The sequence below is a fragment of the Schistocerca americana genome, chromosome 2 (assembly GCF_021461395.2).
Source record: "Schistocerca americana isolate TAMUIC-IGC-003095 chromosome 2, iqSchAmer2.1, whole genome shotgun sequence".
NCBI classification, from domain to species: domain Eukaryota; kingdom Metazoa; phylum Arthropoda; class Insecta; order Orthoptera; family Acrididae; genus Schistocerca; species Schistocerca americana.
This window is the reverse complement of record NC_060120.1, coordinates 610,589,354-610,612,596: the sequence shown is the minus strand read 5'-3', so window position 1 is coordinate 610,612,596 and position 23,243 is coordinate 610,589,354.

Sequence of the window (23,243 nt, the reverse complement as noted above, 5' to 3'; positions counted from 1 at the left end):
TGTATGAGTCGAGATAGTTGCTCGGGACCCGTCTTCTAGGAAACACCTATGTTACATCACGCTGATCAATTTGTACCAAAATGAAGAAATCTGCGCGTTCGATCGGTTCTCGTGTAGGTGATAAAAAGCGACTACAGTGTCGAATATTTTGAGAAAGTTTGACCTTTGACTGATTCACTTTAGGAGATTTCGCGTGTGAACATTTCAAATCGTTCATAAACTCCGCGAGGCTTATTTCGTGCAAATTACGAGACAGTATGGCGAACGCTTCTGTACAAGAAGACTAGTGAATGACTGACTGTGTTAACTCGCAAATAGTAATGGGTCATTGACCGTTTGGGGCGTTTAAAATATCGGGTCGGACTAAATATCTTCTGGATGCTTTTGGGTGTGAACTTGTTATAGAGACAGTCAGTAACATTACAGAATTAGTGTCGGGATATTAAATAAGAAATTAATAGCCATTTTCTGTGTTTTAAAACAATAAACCAGCTTACAGGAAATTTTAGATATTTTTCCAACGAGTCATGTAGGAATAGTGAACGCACGATAGTTTAATTAACTTTCAGATGCTGCCCATGGACTGGAGTTATGTGGCCTTTGTGTGGTTGGTACTTAGCTGACTTTTCGTCAACGCTGCGTTTATCTGCTGTACCAGTATCTACCATCGCAGAGTGAAGGGGCAGACAACCTGGAACCTATGTAGGTAGGTGGACAGGTTGTTTAAAGGATAGTGAGAGAGCGACTCTCTCCGCCGCAAGTTACACTCATCATCAAGGTTCATCCTTTCTTTCCCTTCCTTAGCCTATATACAGTCTGATGTGGGATCAGCTTATTTAGAATGTGGCAAATTTTATTTTATTATTTTAACTTTGCGAGCAGATGCCACTTTTTAAGCCACGGTCATCAAGGGCGGGAAATGGTGTGTGTCGCCTGTGAGTCGTGTAATGTTATTTGTCGTCTTTTAACTGCCTGCGTGTCGTGTTCACTAAACGAAGGTGGGAATCGCCTAGAAAGCACACTCAGGCTGTCCAGTGTACCATTCCAATGGTCGTTAATCTGCCGCGCTGACTCGAACAGGTTCTGGCTCAGTTCCGTATCTCGTCCGCTACCGCGCCGCGTGTTACACTGTACGAGTATGTCCTCACCATCAGTCTCGTTACTACGTTAATATTAAATTACAAATCGAGTAAAGTAGCAGTAGAAGAAGGCCACTACGTAGCAGCTTATCACATTAAGCTCCCCAGGGGAACACAGCAAGCACCATCAACCGCTTTACCAGGAACTTCCCTCAGTAGAAGAGGAGTCAAAATAAGCAGATATGTGTTTCGGCTTGTTCGTAGATAATCGACAGTTTCTGAAAAAATGGACGGTTAATGTCTTCGATATAATTTATGTGCTTGTTACCGAGATATGTTATTATCGTATCGGATTCTTAATTTTGTGCCCCGAGTTCCAACCCAGATTATTGTTTTTAATTATTTTATTTTTAATTGATCTACCCATTTTCGTAGAAGGTTGTAAAACGATTGTTTCTTATCAAATTAAGAGAGACAAAGGCGTTATATTAATTATAAACCTACAATTGAATTTCACAACAGTTGTCATATATTTATTACATAATATATGTGTGTATAGTATGTTGAAGGGCTACAATCTTTTTAAATTATCATATTCTGATATTTCATTCTCAAATCGATTCTTGTACTGATCCTTATATTTTATTCATATGTTTATTTTTTAGGAAGATTTGGTGCATTCCCTTGGATGGTATCGATCTTAGAAACATTCGAAATATAGATAACCCGAGCACCACGAGCGTCGCACTAAGGCAGATTCTCCACATGATATTTCTTCGTAACAACCTCACTCGGGAAAGAAACCTCTGTTAACAGTGGTGAAGATTTTGGGCAATAATTTCACGGTAAATCATGGATAACGGGTCACTTTTCCAAAAACTGGTGGTGCTAATTGATTATGTATCCAGATACATTACAGGAATTTCACCGACGAAAAAATTTCCAATAATTTTCTTATTTTCCTATTTATTCATCTGACATACAAATAGTAAGCCAATAAGGACAACGTTATAGCAAAATACACTAGAAAACATTCGTGTAGTAATCTTCTACAAACGTGGGTATATAAATGAAAAACAAAAATAAAAGTAATAATTGCGTTTCGAATACAGAGCACAAAATTAAGTAACTGCGACGCTCGACACTGTGCCAGCATCTCGTCTAAGGATATTGCCCGGTAAAATCAACATGTAGTATCCCGAAATGTTTAAAAGCCAATTTTTCAAAAACGGTCGAGAATCTATGGATAAGTTGGTACATTTGTTCTCTCATTTTGACTCCTCTTCCACTGAGTGAATTTTCTGGGAAATTGAGTTATGGAACTTGCCGTGTTCTCCCCGTCAGTTAAGTTGGAGACTGCACAGTACGGGGCAGGCCTATTCAGATGTCGGCTAGACGAACAGGAGCGCTCACCTTCGCTCGCTGTTCGGGTAGGGAGAGCTCGCGGTAAAATGTGCCTTTCGGATATCATTATGTAGGGTAGGGAAGTGCAAACTATGCGCTGTCTTCAGAGGAATGACAATACCTTAAATTCACCATAATGCTAATCGTAAGGATATGACTTAACGGCGCAGTGCATAAAGTAGGGAGTAGATCTTTTAAAATCGACGAAAATTGAACTATGGCCGGTTTGGTAACTAGTTACAGTTAGAACCTACGTTGTGACAGGAAGTAGAGCGACAAGTTCAATAATAAGGTAAGTCTCGCAGACGTATCAAGAATTTTCTTCAACGTAAATGTCCTCAACTTCAAAGTTTTTATTTATGAGTATGTCGATGTTTGAACCTACGCAATTGTGAGAGCAACCTTTTTCTGGAACGAAGACAACGAAATCTACCTGCAGAAGCTCATTGACAGACTTCAATTTAAATGCTAATCTCCGCATTAGGTGTGCTCTGAAGGTGGTACCAGGCTTGTTGGTTTAGTGAAGAGCAAAATAAGTAGTGTTCATTCAGATGGAGTTTCCTGTGTGAAAAAATTAGTCACGAAAAACATGTTGAAGTCAATTTAAACTTCTTCCGATGACGATGTTCATCGTAAGGCTCCATCAATCGTAACAGATATCATGTTTCGGGCTTAGACTTCATGTGTTCTTTACCGCATTGATTAAAAGAAATTAATTTTAATTTCCTTGTCATTTCTCGTTAGTACAACACAGTTTTAGAAAATGAAATTGCATCCAGGGCATTATATAGTAGCTGTGAAGCGATACATCTACTTAGAACTGTTTTCAGCCTTAGAGCAGACTCTGCGACAACAGTTTCTCGTATAGAGCTGCCCTGTTCAGATTCCTCCTCCCGTCACCATTACTTAACCCTCCATTACTCGCAGTGAGCCGCACGGTTGCTAACTGCTGAGACGTGAGCGCGAGGAACCTCTCACGAGTAGATCGGTGAACAGACCTTCCTGTAGAGTATAGATTCCTAAAAAGTGCAAGATAACAACAGCTGATGTGCGTGTGTACACGGGGAGAACGAATGGGCGTTGTCGGACAAAGGTTCCAAATGTTTCTCGGTGGTTGAACCCCTAACGGAACATATCTCCCCTTTAGGAAAGTTGTTACAATTCATGAATCTTGTTTAGGTTATACATAATTGAAAACATTAGGATCATATACCATAAAGATTTTTACACGATTCCTGTTTTCAGGCAGTGTCACGGGTTACTTAGAAAATCGTACTCAAAAATTTGACTTCTGTCAAATACTACAGTAATAGCACAGAAATCCATCCTATGAAGGAGGAATAATTGTCCTAAATCCACAATGAGTGGTTACAGATGTTGACCTAGTTCAACCTAAAACGCACGCATTAAAAGTGATCAGAAATTATCTTTCTTCCTATGTGGGAGCATTCTTGAACTTCTCAAAGTTTGATATTTACTAAGTTGCTGTCCTCCTCTTTGTTGCTCTTCATAATTCCGCCTTAGCTTCCTTTATCCTAAGCATGAGCACTATGTGATGAAGAGTGGCCATTATAGATCGCAGAATAAACATTCCTTATTTTTGATTGGAAGGGCTGTGACGCATCTGAAACATAGGGCTGTTATCTGTTCCTCTTGTACAAATTTCTTTTCACTTCCTTCACTATCTCTTCCACATTAATTCGAACAACAGTGGCGGTAAGTTGTTTCATCCTTTCCGAGCACAATCATATTATCAACATGTGTTTTTGCAATTTCCGTATTTATTAGTATCTGTAGTGTCTAAAATTGTTTTGCAGATTTTGGGAAGAGCTCCGAGGAGTCGATGTGAGGCGTCAGATTTGGTTCTTGCTCATCGTGAGAGTCCCAGTGTCAGCAATTAACTGCTGACGACGTCGTGGATTTCTCTTCAGAAGAGAATGGGAAAGGCGGCCAGCAGTTGCCGTTGGCGCCGGTTTAGCGATGGAGAAATCGCCTGTGTGTCCTCAGAGGCACAGGCGAAAGCGATGTGCTGGTGTTTCGCAAGCGCCCGGCACCCACTGCACAATGGCCTACCCCTGGACAGCCTGTCTACACTCCTGATAGCTTCGCTTCACATGACCTCGTCTACGCTTCCAACACGATGAAGTGTGCACGCTGCGTAGCCCATGGTGTGATCGGATACATATCCTGGCACGTCACCGCCGGTATGTTATGCATCTGTATCAAATTAAGATACACATAACTTATGCGCCCAACTCTGGCAGTGTTTGCTCTTCGCAGCATCTGTTGTATCACTAAACAGACTGCGGAAATGCGGCGCGTCATGATCGGCAGACATTAACGATTACATCCCTAACCACTATTGAGGAACGAACCTACCTTGCACATTTGTATAGAGACTACTGGCCATTAAAATTGCTACACCAAGTAGAAATGCAGATGATAAACGAGTATTCATTGGACAAATATAATATACTAGAACTGACATGTGATTACATTTTCACCCAATTTGGTTGCGTAGATCCTGCAAAATCAGTACCCAGAACAACCACCTCTAGCCGTAAAACGGCCTTGATACGCCTGGGCATTGAGTCAAACAGAGCTTGGATGGAGTGTACAGGTACAGCGGCCCATGCAACTTCAACACGATACCACAGTACATCAAGAGTAGTGACTGGTGTACTGTGACGAGCCAGTTGCTCCGTCACCATTGACCATACGTTTTCAATTGGTGAGAGATCTGGAGAATGTGCTGGCCCAGGCAGCAGTCGAACATTTTCTGCATCCACAAAGGCCCGTACAGGACCTACAACATGCGGTCGTGCATTATCCTGCAGAAATGTACGATTTCCCAGGGATCGAATGAAGGGTAGAGCCACGGGCCGTAACCTCCACTGTTCAAAGTGCCGTCAATGCGAACGAAAGGTGACTGAGACGTGTAACCAATGGAACCCCATACCATCACGCCTGGTGATACGCCAGTATGGCGATGACGAATACAAGCTTGCAATGTGCGTTCACCGCGATGTCGCCAAACACGGATGCGACCATCATGATGCTGTAAACAGAACCTCGATTCATCCGAAGAAATGACGTTTTGCCATTCGTGCACCCAGGTTCGTCGTTGAGTACATCATCGTAGGTTCTCCTGTCTGTGATGCAGCGTCAAGGGTAACCGCAGCCATGGTCTGAGCTGATAGTCCATGCTGCTGCAAACGTCGTCGAACTACTCGTGCAGATGGATGTTGTCTTGCAAACGTTCCTATCTGTTTACTCAGGGATCGAGACTTGGCTGCACGATCCGTAACAGCCATACGGATAAGATGCCTGTCATCTCGACTGCTAGTGATACGAGTCCGTTGGGATCCAGCACGGAGTTCCGTATTACCCTCCTGAACCCACCGATTCCATATTCTGCTAACGGTCATTAGATCTCGACCAACGCGAGCACCAATGTCGCGATACGATAAACCGCAATCCCGATAGGCTACAATCCGACCTTTATCAAAGTCGGAAACGTAATGGTACACATTTCTCCTTCTTACACAAGGCATCAGAACAACGTTTCACCAGGTAGCGCCGGTCAACTACTGTTTGTGTATGAGAAATTGGTTGGAAACTTTCCTTATGTCGCCACCGGCGCCAACCTTGTGTGAATGCTCTGAAAAGCTAATCATTTGCATATCAGTGCATCTTCTTCCTGTCGGCTGAATTTCGCTTCTGTAGCACGTCATCTTTGTGGTGTAGCAATTTTAATGCCAGTAGTGTATCTACATGTACATGCCGCATGTCTCCTCTTGGTCTGAGGCGTTGGGATCTTATCTACCACTGTAACTCCCCCTCGCCCCGTTCTTTATGTTCCAATCCAGTCGTGAACGGTGCTCGGAAAGAGCGGATTTTGCTACGCTTCCGTGTAAATATGCATCTATCTATCCTGCCTGTCATGGCCTTTTCCCAAAAAATACTTGGGAGGAAGCACAATATTGGTTGACTCTTCTACTAACGTACAGAAGTTGGACAAAAATATGAAAATATTGCGAGAAATGCATGCTTGAATATAAATGAAGATACCAACCAATCCTGCTGACAGCGCTGTTGTATGTAACCGCGAACGGCGCCTCTGCAACGTCCTCAATACATTGCAACAGTCAGTGGTGGTTAGAACAGTGTTCTGTGTAGTTGTGGGAGCATTATGTCACAGCTAAGTGGATTCGAAGGCGGGCAAATTGTCTGTGCTGTATACTGGGTGCTTCCTTAGCCCTGGTAGTCGATGTGTTTGGTGTCTCAAGAGGCACAGTACCGAAGATTTATACAGCTTTCAGGAAAGGTGGAAAAAAGGTTCAAATGGCTCTGAGCACTATGGGACTTAAATTCTGAGGTCATCAGTCCCCTAGAACTTAGAACTACTTAAACCTAACTAACCTAAGGACATCATACACATCCATGCCCGAGGCAGGATTCGAACCTGCGACCGTAGCGGTAGCGCGATTCCAGACTGTAGCGCCTAGAACATCTCGGCCACCTCGGCCGGCAAAAGTGGAAACTCATCATCCGCTAAGTCACAACGCGGACGAAAAAGTGTGTTGAATGATTGTGACAGACGCTCATTGAAGAGGTCTGTGACCAAAAAGTAAGAGAACGACAGCTGCAAAAGTCAGTACAGAACTAAATGTGCGCATTCGCGAACCCTATCAACATAAAGAAAACACCAACACGAAGGAAATTCCATAATCTGGGAATGGCAGAGCGAGTTACGAATCCAAAACGCCACAGCAGTGATGCAAATGTGCATAACAGGGAAACATGGTGCCGAAGCCACGAAAGAAATTCATTTCGTCGGATGCGTCTTCCTTCACACAGTTTCTAATTCTGGTCCAGTTTACGTCCGAAGAGAGAAATATGGCGGGGTTTCGATGATGATTTGCGCAGCCATATCGAGATATTCTATGAACCCCATCGCCACTCTGCAAGGTCGGATCCCTCCCAATATTATGTGATCATTTTGGCTGATCAGGTGCCTCCCACAGTACAATGTTTGTTCCCCAGTGGTGATTCTGTATTCCAAGACGAGAAGGCCCTTATTCACACAGATCTCATCGCCGAGGACCGGTTTTGTGAGGATAAATGTTCGCACTGCTACTGGGCGCCATAGTAATCTGGGCTTTGTGGTCTACTTTGGAGAGAAGGGTTCGTAATAACTAACCCTCTCCACCATCGTTACCTGAATATGCCACTGTTTTGCAAGAAGAATAGTACGGCATCTCCTTGAAAACCACACAGGCTTGTATATCTCCATTCCGAGACGACTGGAAGCTGTTTTGAATGACAACGGGCCTCCTACACCATATTAGGAACGTTAATGTCTTATGTGTTTCGTATTTACATATTTCTGTCCACAGCCTGTACATTCCCAGAAGTCTGAAAGTGAACCTCACTGCGTTGCAAAACGCTTCTCGTGTAGCGTAGGCCACAGGAGTTGAATGAGATTCTCAGTGACGCTTTTGTTTTTCTCATACGAACCTGTGATAAAACGCATTGCTTTTCTTCAGATTTTCTCTGTTTCATCAGTCTGGCAGGCGTCTCAAACTGACGACCAGTGCTCGTACAGTATATCGACTGAACGTCGGAATAACTGCAGCCTTCGTGGGTGAGCTACACCTCCTGAGGATTCTTCGAACGAATCTCGACCTGGCATCTGCCTTTCTTAAGATTAGCCATAATGTAATCGATCTAATTTAAATCGTTCCATCAGCATATGACCAGTTATTTAATGGAAGCAACTGATTCCACTGATTATTCAGCAATCGCGACATCGACAGTAACGTATATTTATGTACAACGCGTTCCTTTCGTTTATGTTGAGGGACAATTGCCTGTCCCGGCACCAAGCGTCGATCTACTGCAGGCCTTCCTGTATTTCGGTGTAAATTGCGAGGTTTGGAGCCCCTCTTTATACAACAATATTATATGCGAACATCCTCATAGAAGTTCCGACGTAGTCGCTCCGTTGCGTCCCATGACCTCTTGTCTGCGGGGTATAATGGGGTTCAGAGAAATACAGATCCTTAAGATATCTGTAAATGTAGTCTGTGTTTCGCTTTCATTGCGTGGTAGGTCAAGCCACCTGCTTCTGGGGTTGCAATGCATCTTACCACCCAAAGTCCAGATCAGTCTATTCTTGGCTGCTTAGTTTTCTTACAGAATTAGAGCGCTGTCTGCTAGTATCGGCGGAGAAGTGGTGGAATTCTTTTAAATTTTGAGCTAGGTATCTTGATGGGAAATCTCATGGTGGATCAAAGTCGAGCCTCAGTACCCGGTTTTGTACTCGCTGTAGTTTGATTATATAAGAATCTGCTAAATTTTTGCAAACAGTGGAACCGTATTCCAGCAGTGGACTACTAAAGTCATCTACACGTCGCATTAGAGTTGTTGTGACACCATGGATTCTGGATGAGTAGCGGGTGCAGAGCATGTAACCGAACAAACGGCCTTCATGAGTATTTTTTGTAGGTATTGTCCCTACGACAGAGTTCTGTCTACTGTGACAATGAGATATCCTACTGCGACGTCACCACCGTTCATCCGGAGTGGCAGCACATAAGCTAAGATTTTCTTTTGACAAAAAATCTATAGCCAGCTGTTAGCAGTGTTAAAGTGCAGTCTCCGATTTGTTGACCTTTTGTACCGGAGACTGTCCACCGTGAGCGGGTCCCATCTCTCGCTGACTTGCTCAGGACCATGTATTCTGTCTTACCTTCCCTGACTTGCAGGACTGTCCTACTGGCAATCTTGCTGTACAAGCCTGCCATTCTTTTGAGCTCTTCTCTACTACCGCTGATTAGGATTATATCATCCGCACTGCAGAGTGAAAATCCCATTCTGGAAACATCCCCCAGGCTGTGGCTAAGCCATGTCTCCGCAATACCCTTTCTTCTAGGAGTGCTAGTTCTGCAAGCTTCGCAGAAGAGCTTCTGTGAAATTTGGAAGGTAGGAGACGAGGTACTGGCGGAATTAAAGCTGTGAGGACGAGTCGTGAGTCGTGCTTGGTTAGCTCGGTTGGTAGAGCACTTGCCCGCGAAAGGCAAAGGTCCCGAGTTCGAGTCTCGGTCCGGCACACAGTTTTAATCTACCAGGAAGTTTCATATCAGCGCACACTCCGCTGCAGAGTGAAAATCTCATTCTGGATTATTAATGTGACCTTTCATGACATGGGGCCGCACATATTAAATCTATGAGAAAAGTTCAACATCTCATCGCTACACAATGCACTGTAGTCTACTAGCTCATTTGTGGAGTAATGGAGGATGAAGACGGTTTGCCCTAGTTAAGGGTACATTCCCAATATTCACCTCAACTCATTTAGGAAAACATAAAGGAGGGCGGACGGAGGGGAGTATCCAAAACATGCTCAGAGCCTTAACTATCCAATCGCTCCACTTGATAAATCTAACAAATATTGGACTGCTTGCATTAACTCTTTCCATAATGTGTCAGTTTCCAATTCTCTGCAACCCTCCTCTTCATTTTTGTCGTTCCAGATTAAATTTTTGGCGTCCAACTTTAAAGGGAATTTTTTAAGCTCACTGGTAGAACTTAATGAGCATTTAACGCCTTATCCAAAACTATAGCTAGTTCAAATAAATATTTCGTGAGAAGTGAGAGTATGAAAAGTATCCTGAACAAGGATAATAAATAATTACGAATTTTATTCGCGACGGAGTCCTTAGATAAAAGTTTCTTGGTTAACTTGTCACGTCAAATTCGAATAAGGTGCTAAGCTTTCTATGACTGCAGCCATCATCATACTAAAAGATGTAAGTCTGACTATCGTTCAACTGCATAAACTCCCTGTTTTACACCGAGAGGACGGCGCCTGACTGGCCAGATCACATAATTATGACGTCAAAAATTCGGTAGACAGACCAGAGGTTTCTGACAGAAGAATTTAATGCAATCATTGGCGTAGTTGCCTCTTCTGCAGGACAGAATGGAAAAAATATTGAACTAAATTATTCTCCCTTGTAGTCGACCACTGAGAACAACTTATTAAGAACTCTCTAACGTTTGCGTAAACCACAAAGCACATGAGGACAGGTCCAGCGGGAATTACAGTCACCCTAGATGTGAATGTATGTTTGCGGGTGGAGTTATTCAGCTGAAAAATGTTAAAACCATGAATTTAACAATCATAGATGTGGACTCTCTGTTTAAGATGGTTGTAATAGGAGAAACAGTACAGCAAACAATCTGTCGTTTCTCCCTTGAAATCGTCAAATAGTTTTGACAAACCTTGGTGACTACACATTTTTGTATGGTGGAAATTATTAGTAAATAAGTAGAGGAACAGCTATGGGTTTGCCACTATCACCAGTCATTGCTAATATTTTTAGTGGAGGATTTCAAAGAACGAATGTTAAATACAGCCTACCTACTTCCATCCTGCTTCTTCAGATATGTTGACGATATCTCCTTTTTTTGGCTGCGTGGCAGCGTGCTCCTGCAGCATTTCATCGATCATACGCACCAGCTCACAGTCTGCCATGCAACACCTCTGCACACGTTCCAGCATTTCAACTGTAATTGTAGCGCAGGCAGCAGAAATACGCCGTTTCGTGTCATATGTAATACTGTTTGAAGAGATTGACGTCTATTGGCATATCTTTCGGGGTACACGGTACGCGAACGAACGGCATGCTTCCTACATCCACCATAAACCACGAGCATGTCCGCTTTTTTCGCACTGGAAAATTTCATCTTCCCTGCACGTCCTCGACGTCCACTGTCAAACAAAAAGTGAAAGTGAAATTGGGATTTATCAGAATAAGGGAAATGACATGGAAGGACTAGGCCCCTTCAACTAACATCATTTATCCTTCAGCAACAACACTTATTTTTGTATATTTTCTTTGATAACAGGTCCCCTTGAAAAACAGAGTTGAAGTTAAATTGCCGTTACGGGCGTTCAAAATGGCGAGTGAGATAGCCGTTAAACTACAATAATAGTAACCTCAAATAAAGGCAAGAAATAAGACCTTAACAATATTGACCATTTAAAAATTATTAAATTGAACAATTGTAAATAAACAAGCCAATTAAAGTAATTAAAACAGTTCTAGATGAATTTCTTCAAAGGAATTCAAGTCCATTAGGCGGACCCCCAAAAGATAAGTATTAACAAAGATAACATAAGGATTACCCTAAGGTTTACACAAAAAATTTACAATAGAACGTAGAACAAGAATGCAATATGTATTAAACATTAAAAAGAGAATTTCCTGTGCGAAGCCAGTTAATCAAAGGCCTCTTGGCAGACAGCAAAATTTCGTTTACAGTGCATGTCAGAAAACGTAAGACACGCACCTTGAGCACCGACAGCCAGGTCGCGCGACTGCAAATATAAATCATGCCGCTCTAGGAAATGCTCGAGAGCCGCACACACGGCCGCAAGTAAGCCAGGCTCACGCGGTGAGAAGCCGCCGGCCGACACAGAACACTCTCCTAGAAACACAGCAAGTGGCGTCGACAAACGAGACAGAAAAGCTTCTGACTATTGTACTACAAATAAAGTTATGGTTTAACCATGATTGCACTAATAGAGCCTTTCGAAATAAGTTGTGAAACTTCTTTATTTAAATGAGTGTGTATGTACTTAAATTGCAGAATGACTGACAAGATGAAACTTCTACGTTATTGGATTATAAACAGCTGAGTAAAACTGAACGTACTTTCTCTTTACTTTTTCTTATCATTTCAACACTGACCCACAATATTGTAGCGCAACGCAATCTGACTGTTCAAAAAAATTACAACCTAACTTCAAATAATTAACTCAAAAGAATTACCATGACTAAAAAGAAATCTTAACAATAACCTATACATTTCATTAAGCACTCACCTCACAAAAATCTTCATTACGCGAACTACTGCAATACAGCGAGCGTCAGTACTGCCAGCTAAATAAAAGATTCTAACTACTAAAGCCACTAACTACTAATAGGCACGTGGTTAGCAAAGGAAAGATTTTGTTGCAAACCAAATAATGTATTTTTTACCTTAATAATATGACATCCAGTTCAAACACAAATATAAATCGCCATTGACATCTAGTACAAAGATATATAATCATGAATAATATTCAGTCTCCAAGTCGAACACGTACAGATCTTTTAGCCTACGCTAACGCTTCAGACTTCTACCCTCTACCCAACTTCTCACATCTAACATCCATCACTGCTGGCTGTTCACCTCCAACTGCCCAATAGTGCATCCTCACTGCTGGCGACTAACTTCCAACTGCCCAACAGTACTTGCGATTAACTTCCAACAACGAGTCCGACCAGCCACAGAGTCTCTTACAAGAATGGGCAGTCAGAGATCCAATGCAACGCGCTACATAGCGCTGCCAACATAGAAGCAGCGCACGTACGGTTGATACGCCCTAGGAACTAAGCTACGCAACAGGGGACTACTGAAAAGGAGCTGCAATTTCTTGCAGGTAGGAATATAAAATCAACATTCTTAAAAGGGCTGGATAATAGTAATACCAGAGACCCCACCAGCTTCTAAAACATCGCGAAAACAAATATTAAAACTTAGAATAACTGGTTCTCTAGCATAAGAATTTAAAAACAAACATTTTTTTAAACGCTAGATGAGACGTCGGTCCATGATATTGCTAAGCGTGACAACTGGACACATCAACCACGGCAAATTTTTTTGGGAGGGAACGCTGGCCAACAGATTGAGACAAGCTACTTCAAAATTGCACAGAGGAGGCAGAGCATTACACAGGTCCTAGAATGACAGAGCCAGGTAACAAGGCATGCATGACGACTCAATGAAACACAAATACAAACATCTGTTCAAACAGCTTGAGGAGCAGGAAATCGGTGCATAGAGCTGAACTTCTAGCTGCGCACAACATAAGCGAACCAGACCTCGCCGTCTACCCAGTCCTGGTGAACAAAAGTGAACGACCACCCGGAATAGACGTCGTGCCGATCCACAGCCCGTGAGCGTCGCTCCAAGCACTGCTGCTGCTCCCGGCTCGACACAATGCGGAAACTACAGTCGACTACCTGCGCCGCGCTCTTCGGAAGCCTCTCTAGACGTGACTCGAGCGACCGCTTTTGGTGACTAGGCGAGGCAGCGATAATCGCACAATGGACTCTCTGGCGAGACACCAGCTGAATGTTATTGATAGTGAAATAAGCCGCCACGGCTCAGAAAGGACGTAGCAACGTAATCGGTCTACACACAACATAATGTAAACAAACATAACATCGTCGCCTAGCATTTAAACAATAGGATGGAATAAAGAGCTCCCGTGTTTATAATGTTCATAATACAATAACTTGTTGACTAACTGTACTAGTTTAGTGCAACATACACCAATGGAACCTGGTAGTCGCCGGCCGCTGTGGCCGAGAGGCTCTAGGCGCTTCAGTCCGGAAACTCGCTGCTGCTACGGCCGCAGGTTTGAATCCTGCCTTGGGCATGGATATGTGTGATGTCCTTAGGTTAATTAGGTTTAAGTAGTTCTAAGTCTAGGGGACTGATGACTTCATATGTTAAGCCCCATGTGCTTAGAGCCATTTGAACCATTTTCAACCTGGCAGTCAAGGAAGGCAGGATTCGGTTACGATTGTGGACGGGGCGGTAATCAGTTACTATTGGTTTAACACGGTAATTCCAGACTCAGCAACAAACCAAGATATCACACGTTATTAATGAATGAATAAACAACTATGTAACTAATAGTGCTTTCAGTGCGTTACAATTTACCAAATGAGCATAAAATACAGACACAGCAAATAATGTTTTAAAAGCAAGCCAATGTGATACCAGTTAGTATTTTAAGGCAAGCAACCACAGTCACGGCTAAAGGCCTTTAACGCCAAGAACGGCAATTATGAAAAACTACACAACATACTGTAAAACGGCATTGCAATAGCAAAGGTTAATTTAAAAAAAGAGAGGCAACTGAGCACCAAACGGGTGAGACAAAATGATGATAAACTTGGCAGCACAGCCATTTAAATCTGATGTAACGCCAAAAATGGCAATTATTTTAAAATTTTTAAAAACATACAATAAAACAGCAAATACAATAATAAAACACAAGGGCCAGTCACAGATGGTGCACCACGAATCGACTTCTGAGTAAATCAAAAGACACTTTCGCGAGCGATGACATAGGGAGCAAAGAGTTGCATTCATTTCACAAGATGGTAACTCAGACTGATGGCAGTCTAATGAATGACTAATGATAATTTCGCTGAGGCTACCTACCTTCAAATAAACCAAATGCAAAGAAGTAAAAATACGCCAAAGCCGGTCTGGACTCCGCCTGCAGAATATTGTGGTTAGATCGTCCAGAATGAGAAAGGAATCACTACCACCAGTGTAGAATAATCGTCAACCAACCTACAATCAAGAAAGCTGTCGAAACTACACGCCTCACCGGGCAGCAGTGGGCAAGCGAGGAAACATACACTGCCGTTACATACGCTAACTGCCAGGCCAGGTGACTGGGGCGTTAGCGGCGACGAGGCAGGAAAAATACCGCTGGTCGAGCGTAACAAATAGTAACAAACTGAATGCAATAAATAGTAATTAGAAGTCCTGGAGAATTGCAAGATCTCGCAGTGCTAGAGGTTTCTCTACTTGAATCCAAATGCACTCAACTTAAAGATTGCAGGATCCGGTTTACGACAAGGTCGTGCACCCTCATGACCACAAGCCTTCCATCTGGCACTCCACGTGCGCCCCTAGCAGTCGCGGCGTGTTTCCGCACTGCGCGGACCTGGCTCCTCCTCAATCCCCAACAGAACTGTACACTGACTCCGGAAGAACGATGTCGCCCCAAAGATAGGGCACGTATGGATAACAGCCGCTGCTGCCACTAGCGGACAGGCAACGCTTGCGGAACCAAGTGGCGCCATTCAACACGACCGCAACCATGTCAGCTAAACGATACGTTCTGGGCCCCAACAGAGGACGGAAACCTACAAACAGCACCAACGTGAGCCGCAGCACGGCCCAATCAACTGACCTTCTTATTTACGCTAATTTTAGGATTTTACTGTCAGTCAGTATTGTCCCATTCAAAAATTTGTAGCTGTTGTGAAAAAAAACAAAAAAAAAACAAACAAACAACCAGCGCTTTCGTCAACGTCTCAGAATCTGTGTATTAGCTGCAAATACGCACCATTGCTTACAGTTCAGTTCTGTGAAAACCGCTTATTGATAGTGCCTTCCATGTCTGAAATATTCTGAAATATCTGCGGTACAAGTTCAAAAATGCTTCAAATGGCTCTGATCACCATCGGACTTAACTTCTGAGGTCATCAGTCCCCTATAACTTAGAACTACTTAAACCTCACTAACCTAAGGACATCAAACACATCCATGCCCGAGGCAGCATTCCAACCTGCGATCGTAGCAGTCGCGCGGTTCCAGACAGTAGCGCCTAGAACCGCTCGGCCACCCCGGCCGGCGTGGTACAAGTGTTGGGTGATTCACCCTATATATAGGGAAACAAATGAACATTATTTGAGGTACAACACTGCAATGCCTGCTTTGACGGATGTTTACGTTCGTACAGAAAGGTATCTAAAACGAACTGGTGAGTCAGAAAAGTAGCACTACAGCTATCGCCGGAAAATAATAACTAGGCTTTAAAGCCTTTTGTGTGGCGCAAAAAAAGCGAGAAAGAGGTTCCCCCGGCGTATGATTGTGTTTAAAAACGAGAAGTTCTTCATGGAATTACGAGTCAGATTCTGTACTTACATTGTGTTCTGTACCGAATAAAGGCTAATAGAAGACACGGGCGGGTCTTCTCGTGAAAAGAGTCCTCATACGCCGGTGGCTCTCGGGACGGGACGGGACAGAGCAGAAGCCAAGTTTTATTGAAGTCCGCCGGGCGGGCCTTTTACAGCCGAAGCCGTGCACATCCCACCACCCGCCGAGAGAAAGGAATTAAATCCTCAGCTGTGAGAGGCCTTTTGAAGGGCAGGTATCTCTCAGTCCATTTCTTATTCAGAGCCGGCTTTCTGTTACACAAAGGACCGGCGAGACGCGAGAGACTATTCTGGAGGGCCTCGAGGCGAGGAGAGGTGAGGCGGAGCGGTAGCCGCTTCCTGGACTCCACCTCGCCACTGGCCTCCCGGCAATCTTTCAAGAGTCGCCCGCACTGCACTTGGGCGACCGCACGACTACTCCACGCGAACTTCGCTCGGAAGTGCGCAGAACATTGAAATCACCTAAATATTAACCCTGGAAATGTGTACGATTTCTGTTCAAAAAAATGACAGCACCTTTTATTTTTTGGGGACAGTTTCCTTTATTTGTCGACAACAATTTTATGCCCTTCAGAATAGTTCTCATTAGATAAGATACACAGGGTCATCAAAAAGTCGGTATAAAATTGAAAACTTAATAAACCACGGAATAATGTAGATCGAGAGGTAAAAATTGACACACGTGCTTGGAATGACATGGGGTTTTATTAGAACAAATAAATAAATAAATAAATAAACAAAGTTCACAAAATGTCCGACAGATGGCGCTGGACAGCAAAACGTCAGTGACTGCGCATGGCAATCATGTGTAAAAGGAGCTGCAATGAGAGAGAGAATCAGATGCGCCAGCAGTCGCAGCATGTTGACGTTACCTGAAAAGGCGCTTTTAGTGAAGCTGAATTATCAGAATGAAATGTGCTAGTTCAGCGTTACGATCCTATCGCCATAGGAAGGGGATTCGAACCGGTAATGGTCCGTTGACAAATGCAGCTGTGGCGAGAATGATTTCGAAGTTCGAAGGCACGGGTTGTTTAGACGATAGACCCCGTAGTGGCCAACCGAGTACAAAGCGTAATGCTGCTGAGACAGTTAAGGAAGAAAAGGAGACTGTAGCGGGTTAGTCTATGCACGGGGAAGTCAGCGTTCGTGCAGTCGCACGTCGCACCGGCATTCCATACACTACTGTTTGGTTGGCACTGAGGCGTACGCTCCGTTTCTATCCGTACAAAATCCATCGGCATCATGAACTGTTTACCTGGCGAATTAGTGAAGCGGAGGGCATTTGCAGTGTGGGCGTTTCAAAAGATGGCGGAAGATGACGATTGGTTGAGTAACGTGTTATGGACCGACGAAGCTCATTTCACACTCCAAGGGTCTGTCAAAGCCCACAACTGCAGAATTTGGGCTACCGAAAATCTAGAACTGTCGTGGAAACTCCATTGCACGACGAGAAAGTCACGGCATGGGTTGGATTTACCACATCTACCGTTACCGGGCTTTTTTTTTTTTTTTTCGAGGAAATGCGTGATTCTGGTTTTGTAACTGCTACCGTGACGGCTGAGAGGTACGCCGATATGTTACAGAATCGCATCATCCCCAGCTTGGCTGATAAACACCTGCTGGAACGTACAATGTTTATGCTCAATGGCACTCCACCCCATATTGCTAGGCGCCTGAAAGATCTCTAGCGCTCGTCGTTTGGTGATGATCGTGTGTTCAGCCGCCACTTTCGTCATGCTTGGCCTCCCAGGTCCACAGACCCCAGTCCGTGCGATTATTGGCTTTGGGGTTACCTGAAGTCGCAAGTGTATCGTGATTGACCGACATCTCTAGGGATGCTGAAAGACAACATCCGACGCCGATGCCTCACCATAACTCCGGACATGCTTTACAGAGCTGTTCACAACATTATTCCTCGGCTACAGCTATTGTCGAGGAATGATGGTGGACATATTGAGCATTTCCTGTAAAGGACATCGTATTTGCTTTGTCTTACTTTGTTATGCTAATTATTCGTGTTCTGATCAGATGAAGCGCCATCTGTCGGACATATTTTGAAATTTTGTATCATTTTGGTTCTAATAAAACCCCATGTCATTCCGAGCATGTGTGTCAATTTGTACCTCTCTATCTACATTATTCCGTGATTTATTCTGTTTTCAAATTTATACTGACATTTTGATCACACCGTACTTATATCAGCGCTTTTTCCAACCGCCGAAATATTTCTGGAATTCGATCTTTCGTATAGCTTTTAGCTCTCACAGCGACGCGTTTTAATCCCATCTAAGCTTACAAAACGGTGATTCTTTAAGGCTTTCTTGATTTCTGAGGATGGAAAAAAATCACACGGGGCCATGTCTGGCGAATACGGGGGCTGGCATTACCACAGTACTGTCTTTGGCCAAAACTTCACGAACAATCAACAGAGTTGTAATGTGGCCGTCGGGATTTCCAGTTTAATTACTTTTAATTAAAAAATGATCATAAGCAGCGGACACCCAACGCCGTATTACAACAAAAGTATTAAGTGCACTCTGTGATAATATTTTACTACTACATGCACAAAAATTGATAACCTGAAATCGAAAAAGAATGACTAGAAGGTTGACGTGGGTATTGACCTTAATATAAAATTGTATGACACTGAACTACGTAACAGTATGACAAAGTAATGATAAATAAGCACTCACACGCCCGTTCAAACAAACTACTGTACTAGTCACGCACTAAATAACATTGGTATTGCTGTTCAAATGTTCAAATGTGTGTGAAATCTTATGAGACTTAACAGCTAACGTCATCAGTCCCTAAGTTTACACACTACTTAACCTAAATTATCCCAAGGACAAACACACACACACTCATGCCCGAGGGAGGACTCGAACCTCCGCCGGGACCAGCCGCACAGTCCAGGACCGCAGCGCCTAAGACCGCTCGGCTAATCCCGCGCTGCTGGCATTGCTGCATATACCGTATTACTGCAATGTATTCTGTGTCTTTACAAAAAAGATTTTCGTGACGCGACTTTAATTACTTGAAGTGCCAAACTTAATGTAACATTTCATTATCCAGTGTCAAAACAAGTTCGAAGAAAGACACTGAGAAACTACACTTTACAACAATTTTTCGAATTAACTGGACTGTTCCCTGGGCATGGCAAGTTTACTCGCAAATTTGCATTTTCTCAGTTTCTCCCTCCTCTTTCTGTGCCGTGTTACGTTAGATGACTCATAGCGGGAAATCTCTTCTACCAGCATCCCAGTGAATAGCCATTACAGTAATACTCAGCCACGTGCTTTCCTCCAAGCTCCACAACGTGCACATCAGTATCCATGCTCAGGGACTGTCTGTCAGCACATACTGTTATTCCCTCACCTTTTTAACAGTAATAAAATGTTTAGTCTAAACCAATGCAGTTGTCTTTGGCATTTAAAAAAAATTGTTTATACATATACTATACACTCAAGTCGCCGAAGTGGCGTCCAATTGAAAGACGTGCACGAGACCATAGTGCCACATGACTCTTTCTTCCCCAGACTACACATTCTAGTTTTTGAAAGTTATTCAAACTTTTAAGAAAATGTGTGATACAAATACTACCAATGGCCTTGCCGCAGTGGTAACACCGGTTCCCATCAGATCACCAAAGTTAAGCACTGTTAGTCTTGATTAGCTAGCATTTGGATGAGTCACCATCCACGTCTGTCGACCTGGTTCGAAGGCGTCGGTGGGTACAATGAAATTGTCAAACAGGTGTTGTGAAAAAGTACTGGTTTCCTCAGCGTCCATTGCGGGAGCCTGTTCGGCGGCAAGGTTGTCAGGCGGGACGTCTGCACCGTCCGTAAGTGACTGGGACGGTGGGACGTGCCGAGCGGAGGGACCGGGCGACGGATTGAACGAAACTGTAGACGTGGCAAGAGCCGCTGCAAAAGTGACCGGTAGGGTTGTAAGTAGGCTGTTTAGGTTTTCTTATTGGTAACGCCACGTAGCGCTCTGTATGAAAATCACTGGCTGTGTTGTGTGCAGTCTGTGGCTAGTTTGCATTGTTGTCTGCCATTGCAGTGTTGGGCAGCTGGATGTGAAGAGCGCGTAGCTTTGCGCAGTTGGAGGTGAGCCGCCAGCAGTGGTGGATGTGGGGAGAGAGATGACGGAATTTTGAGAGCGGATGATCTGGACGTGTGTCCATCAGAGACAGTAAATTTGTAAGACTGGATGTCATGAACAGCTATATATATTATGACTTTTGAACACTATTAAGGTGAATACATTGTTTGTTCTCTATCAAAATCTTTCATTTGCTAACAATGCCTATCAGTAGTAAGTGTCTTCAGTAGTTAGAATCTTTTATTTAGCTGGCAGTATTGTCGCTCGCTGTATTGCAGTAGTTCGAGTAACGAAGATTTTTGTGAGGTAAGAAGTCATGAAAGGTATAGGTTATTGTTAGTCAGAGCCATTCTTTTGTAGGAATTACTGAAAGTCAGATTGCGTTGCGCTAAAAATATTATGTGTCCGTTTAGTGAATGTCTGAGTACGTTCAGTTTTGCTCAGCTGTTTGAAAATCAAATAACGTACGGGTTTATCAACACAGTCATTCATTAATTTTTTCTAAGGGGACGTTACATAAAAAAATGTTGTTTTTCAGCTTTTGAAAGGTGTGGATCACTTCCTTTTATGTGACTCTACATTCGTCATTATTAATGCTGTCACTCTCAGACGCTGCGTAATTGAAGGTTATGTGCGGATCAGTGGAATTTAACATTTCTGAGAAATACTCTTTCCATCTTTCGAGGATATCTTCCAGCTGTGATGCATATTTTGATTTTTATCTTTCGTGAATAGGTTTTCACTTTGATAACCTCTCTCACTTTTCTTTGTATACTGAAACTACTTCTTTGAGTTTCCATTCCTGCTCTCCACTTCTATAGATTCTAGGACTCCAGTTAGATACTTCCTTTTCTCTGTTCGTAGAACTCTTGTTGTTTCTCTTCTAACCGCCTTGAAGGTCTCTCTCCTTTTCTCACTCTCCTTATGATGCAGCCACAGCATCCTCGCTTCTTTCCTCTTCTCCATTGCTCTCTGACACTTTTCGTTGAACCATTTCTGTTTCTTCGTTTTCTTTTTCCTGCCCAGCGTTTTTTTTTCTGCTGCGTCTGCTACTATATTCTTTATTCTTTCCCAAGCCTTCTCGACACTATTTACCTCCTCAGCTTCTTGCAATGCTGTAAATCGGTTATTTATTTCAATCGCATAGGTTTCTTTAACAGACAGTTCCTTCAGTTGTTCGATGGCTAAATTAGGTTTTGGTATGGCTTTTGGTTGTTGATTTCAAATCATCTCGATTTTCGTCTTTCCTACCACTAGGAAATGATCTGAGTCAATTTCAGCTCGTCTGTACCTTCTGGCATCTCTTATAAATGAAGTGTAACGTTGATCTGTCATAACACGGTCAATCTGATTTACTGTTTTGCCACCTGGAGAGCACCATGTACCTTTGTGTATTTCTTTGTGATGGACCATCGTCGAGCAAATTCTCATATTCTTTGACAGTCCAAAATTGATCATTTTTAATCCATTTTCGTTTGTAGTTGAGTGCTTGCTATGTTTCCCTATTCTGGGGATGAACATTCCCTCTTTACCTATTATTCCATTACAGTCCCCTGGGATAATTCTCATATTTATTGTTGGAATACTTTGGATTACTCTCTCTAATTCCTCACAGTTCTCATCTTTCTCATCCGCAGTTGAATCTTCAGTCGGTGCATAGACATTTATGAATGTTATATCGTATCACTGGTGGTTGTTGTTATGTAAGACATTCTTTTGTTAATGGGATGGAATTCCTTAACCCGATTAACAATCCTGTTTTTAACGGCAAGACCAGTACCAATTTCATGATGTTTTTCATTTCCCCCATAATAAATTACAAAGTAATCCTCCGTGTGTATCCCTCCTCCAAGCCACCTAAACGGTTCAACATATCGAAACGAGATATTTTGCAAATGATAACACACAAAGTGGCACCCTTGCTTTAGAGGTAGCGTCTTTGATTAGTAATTAACACCTCCTAAGTCCCAGGTTTGAAGCCAGCCACCATTTAAATTTTGAATAAAAATCATAAGCAATGGCACAGAAGACTCAGGCATTATAAATCACCCTCATACAGCTAACGGTCTTCTCAAATAGGCCGGAGCAGTGGACAGTGGACAGAGGTTCAGGGCACTAAGTTGCCTTTGAACGGGGGGGGGGGGGGGGGACGCTCCTAAAGGTGGAAGCATCAGCAATGATCAACGGCATGAGGCTGCAGAAGGCAATAGAAACCATGACTACAATCTCATTCGGATGTCCGGGAGGAAACTGCAAAGGGGGAGGTGATCATGAGGAAAAGATTGAATAACCAAAGAAAGGATAACGTTCTACAAGTCGGAGAGTGAAATGTCAAGAGCATGACCGCTGTAGGGAAGCTAGAAAAGTTAGAAGGTTAACGATAAGGCTCAATCTAGATATAGTGGGAGTCAGTGAAGTGAAATCAAAAGAATACAAGAATTTCTGGCCAGATATTGCGTAATATCACAGCAGCAGAAAATGGTACAACGAGAGAAGCATTCGTTATGAATAGGAAGACAGAGCAGAGAATGAGAATCAGCTATTGTCATTAGAGTTGACAGCAGACAAAAACTGACAACGATAGTTCAGTTGAACATGTCGAGGTCGCAAAACGAAGATGAGCAGACAGAGAAATTGTATGAGGATACTTAATGCGTAATTCAGTACGTAAAGGTAGACGAAAATCTAACAGTCGTGAGGCATTGGAATGCGGTTATAGGGGAAGGAGTACAGGTAAGAGTTACATGGGAATATGGACTACGTGGTAGGAATGAGAGAGGAGAGAAGCTCCACAATAAATTTCAGCTAGTCATTCTGGATACTCTGTTCAAGACTCACAAGATGAGGAGGT